This window comes from Gavialis gangeticus, unplaced genomic scaffold (genome assembly GCF_001723915.1).
Source record: "Gavialis gangeticus isolate Ggan-Ray unplaced genomic scaffold, GavGan_comp1, whole genome shotgun sequence".
In the NCBI taxonomy this organism is placed as follows: domain Eukaryota; kingdom Metazoa; phylum Chordata; order Crocodylia; family Gavialidae; genus Gavialis; species Gavialis gangeticus.
Genome location: NW_017729009.1, coordinates 3,884,832 through 3,889,346, shown reverse-complemented (window position 1 = coordinate 3,889,346; position 4,515 = coordinate 3,884,832). Strand labels below are relative to the sequence as shown.

Below are 4,515 nucleotides of genomic sequence, written 5' to 3'. Positions count from 1 at the left end.
CCCCCCCCCCCCCCCCCAACAAAACACAACAAAAAGCCTTACCCAGCTCAAAATATACATCCTAATCTCAGGTCCCAGAAGGCACAGTTAGTTCTGATGCCTTTGGCTCGGTCTCCTGGGGGACACTGCATGCAGCGGTGAGGGCCGTAGCTCAGTCAATTGTCTCTGCATAGGTACCTGGAGATGGGGTGCTCCTTGCCATCCAGAATGACACTAACCAGTCCAGCTTATTTTCACCATCACCGACAGATTCTCTTCACACAATAGGACCAGTCCTATAAGTGTGAGGAGCTCCATGCAGCTGAAGATGCTGCAGGTCACAAGACAAGTCCCAGCCTTTCATTGACAGGCCGAAGCAAGGGAGAAGAGATTGTGGTTGCCGTGGCAATCTTGATGGTCATTTATTTCACTCAAGGTCTTTTGGTCCCATCAGTCCTGACAGGGTCTCTCACAGAAGACTCCTTGTCCAGCAAAGGCCCTAACTGGGAGACAGAAGTCCTTGACTTTCTCCTCCCCCATCTGCTTCAAGCCACTGTTCCATGGCATCAGTCCAGGCTGCAGGCCTCAGCTGAGCAAAAGCCAATATTCAGGTCTGGCTCTACCACGCAGTGCACCATGAAGTTCCTTAAGGCAGCACAAAGGAGGTCGCAGCACAATATGCATCATGGAGGTACACAAACTCCAAGCCAGGGTCGGTACAGGCCAAGAGCCTATATGGCACAAGTAGTCACTAGAGGGAGGGCTCCTTACTTGGCATAGGCAAAGATCCCCGTTTGTGCTGTGGTGACCTGTGGCAACCCCTGTCCTTCCCTGGGTTTACCACTTTAAGAAGGATCCATTAGCTTTGTGCTGAATCACAGAGTACACTGCTCTGACAAGGCCCAATTTGGCATCTCCCTTATGCAGACTTCTAGGGCTTTGGCTGCAAAAACAGAACACAAAAACCTAGGAAGTGCTGCAGGGTACTGGCTTGCACTGTACTGTTTTCCTGGGACAAGAGAGAGCAGTGCAGAGGCAGAAAGGGATACTGGGCCATTGAGCATGATGCACAGAAGCATAAATAAAAGAGTCAGGATAGAGGATAGGAGTGAGGAAAGTCTTAGAAGGTATGGGGCTGGTGGAGGGAACAGACATGTACCTCAGTCCTCTAAGGTAGTCACCCTTCCTTTGCTCAACATAGACTTGACACTTCCCAAGCTCTGTGCCGTCTCTGGTTACAGGTCAGCACCTCTCTGTGCTGCCTCAACACAGCCCACCCCTGCTAATACAAACCTACCATAGGGAGCCTGAACTACAAGTAGGGCTGAACAACAGGTTCACACATCGTTAAATCTAAAATCCCCTTTGTCAGGGAGGGAAAAGGCCTCTGGATAAGAGACTCCTTCCCCCACACAAGTGAATGGCTCCGGTCCAAGCAATGCACCAGCGGGAGCCCCACTGAGCTCCCTCAGGCATCTGTTGTCTATACAGCAGATGAAGGTACAACTGCAGTACAGATATGCCAGCCCACAACACCTTTATATTGCTAGTTCAAGTAGCAGTGAAGATATATAGCAACTTCAGTGTGAGCTGGAAGATCAAGTACACACTCAACAGCCCCATCAGGCCTGTGTTGCCCCCTCTTCACTGCCATCATTACCCACAGGAGCCAGATCAATGCTAGCCTGCCTTTATTGTCTGCATAGCTCTATCCTTTGTGGGCAAAGTGGCCACTGGTGCTCCAGCAAGGTGCTCCTCTCAGCAATGCTGCCAGCTTGTAACTCTATCCCTCCCCACCCAACTCCTTATTCAAAGGATGAGTCATTTCAGGTCACGGAGCAGGCAGCTTTCTCTAATACAGTAGCTCTTAACCTTTTTTGTACCAAGATCTGTTTGTAAACATCAAATGACCAGTCCAGATCCAGTGCCCCACACTCAACAACCTGCTGTCCCTGACCCCCAGCCCCCCAAGCATGTAGGGTATGCCCCCCACAAAAAACCCCCCAGCCCCTTGAAGGCTGAAACTCTACCAGCCTGCAAAGGGAAAGCCACAAATTCCCCCTTTTTTCTTCTTTAAAGGAGAATCCATTTTTAAAGTGTGTAGGATCCATTTTTTAAAGTTTGTTCGCGACCTCTTCATATATTATTGTGAACCCACTTTTGGATCATGACCCACAGATTGATAAATGCTGCTCCAGCAGATCTTTAAAGGACAAGGGACTGGTTATAGGTGGTTCAAAGAGAGCTGATCCTGGCCAGGAAATCACCACATTCTTGGCAGTTGTCACAGCAGCTAGGCAGCTGCACCGATGATGAAAAGGTTAAATGTGATAAACGACTTAAATTCCAAAATCTACCAGCACAGACTGCAGCAGTATTGTGAAAGCAGCCCTAGAAGGAGCTCCTGATAAGAGCCTGAAAGGGTCAATGCCTATTCTGTAGTCCCAGGAAGGAATGTGCTTTGAAAGAAGCAGTGAGGACATATCAGGAATGTGCTGTGTGCGAAGGTCTCTGAAAGAGAGATCAGTGGCTCTGCCAGGAGGAGGGAGAAAGAATGAGCCACAGAAGGAAAAAAAAAAACAAAACAAAAAAACAGAGAGGAAGGGGAAAACACAGCAGGTAAATCCAGAGCCCATTAGATAGCAGCTAGGCCAACTCCCTCCTACCCACTCTAGCTCCATCTCTTTCAGCCCTGTTAAAACAAGCTTCTGGGAAGTTACCAGCTGAAAGCAGACAATGCTAGCACCAGCAGGACATAGCATCGCTGGGGAGAGGCTAGGGCCCCTCAAGTCACAGCAGAGCCAGGCAAAACCCTTTGGTGCAGGTACTGCCACTACCGCAGAAAGGAGCCAGCACTGCCAGGGCTCCTGGCCCAGCTTTCCAGACCCTGGCTGCAACACACATGAAGGGAAAACCCAATCTGGTAACTGAAAAAGTGTACCAAAATCCTGGGTGCAAAAGATAGATGCTTCAAAACCAGACTCCTTCTCAGCCCTACAGCCATTACTGTGCATTTGTGTTGGTAACGCTGAGTTCCAGTCATGGAACAGGGCCCCAGAGGCACAAACCACCAGCTCCAGCCCCAAGGAGCTTACAAGCTAAGCTCAGGTTCCAAACTCTACACAAACTATAAAATGGTCACCCATGGGCACATCTCCACTGAAAAATGCACTGCAGGGTACAGTAGGCTGGGTAATTAGCATGTAGGCAGGGTTACTGGCTACACAGCAGTGCTATTCCAGTGAAGCACTGCCACTTCCAGAAGCAGTATGCCTGGAACGGTGCAATGCGCTTGAGCCTGCCCCCACCTGGAACGGTAAATTTGTCAAGAAGAGCAAGACAGCCAAACTGGGGCAGGGAGAAGAGTGGGATTACTTCTCTGGACAGTGACCAGAAGCCGCTTATGAGAACATTTTCTGTCTCCTCCCCAATCTCTTTTTCTCATAATCAAACTACCCCTGCTCCCTGAAAGTTTGAAGCATGCAGCATTAGAGGATGTATTTGATTATGGGGGGAGAGGGAAGGATTTGTCATCCCTGTTGACACCTGGTTTATCAGAGATTAGGATTGCAAGGAATGTTCACCACAATAGGGCTCCCTCTACACCCCCCCGCCCCAAGGTGAAGCGCAGTGTGATGGAAAGTGGCCAGCATTCCAAAACACTCATTTCTGACTGATTAGACATGGCATAATAAGGCAGGCTTTTCTACAGCTGGATTAGTACACAAGGCACGTTCAGGCCTGCAGGAGCTCTTACTGTTTCAGCTGAAGGGAATAATCATAAGCGACAGGTTGGAGGATATGAGTGTACTGAGCCGTTAGGCCTCAACTCTGTCCCCTATGCCCCAGACAGAACAAGAAGAAATCACAAACAGTTTAAAAACACAGCTGGTGGTGTCTGCTGCGGAGATGCCGACAAAGATGACAAAAGAGACTTGCCACCCACAGCAAAGTGTGGTGCTCCATCAATAGCTTCAGGGCCACACACTCCCTGGTATCTGGGCTGAGACTTTGGATCCCAACACCTTTAAGTGGAGGGGTTAGCCTCGGCCTTGTTACAGCTGGTTGTATATTAAATGGTTGAAGTTTAATGTTCCTTTCACCTCTGCCTAACTAAGTAAAAGCATCATACCCACCTCTGTCCAGCTACAGCTTTTCTTGAGGGGTGGGGCAGCAGCAGGTGAATTCAGCTCAGGTCCTCAGGATCCTGAAAGATATAGGGTGTGAAAGGTTAGCACAGGGTCCTCAACACACTGCTCTCTGCTTGCTGCAGACAGGTCCACTGGCTCTCCCTCCCAGCCAAGCTCACAGTTCCCTGCACTCCAGACGGAGATCAGGCTGGTGCCTTTGTTCCCCTAGTCTTGCCTTCAGCCACCATGAGAGAAAGACTGCCTTAATCTAATCTAAAGTCCCGGCTTTCTCTAACTATTCAGTTCGTCTACTAAAGATACCAGATTGACCCAAAGGACCCTGTCTGCCAGTGCCATGTCCTTAGACCAACACCCCAAGCATCTGTCCCTGGTCAGCTGACCGGAA

General features: G+C 49.6%; 1 protein-coding gene across 3 annotated transcripts in view; it reads right to left on the bottom strand.

The window, feature by feature from the left end:
• Positions 1 to 4,515, bottom strand: part of SRC (SRC proto-oncogene, non-receptor tyrosine kinase) — an 86,686-nt gene that overhangs the window by 27,690 nt on the left and 54,481 nt on the right. For all 3 annotated transcript variants that reach the window (XM_019509806.1, XM_019509805.1, XM_019509807.1), the window contains exon 2: positions 4,116 to 4,186. The gene's annotated coding sequence lies outside the window, so the exon portion shown is untranslated. The remainder of the gene's footprint in view (positions 1 to 4,115; positions 4,187 to 4,515) is intronic.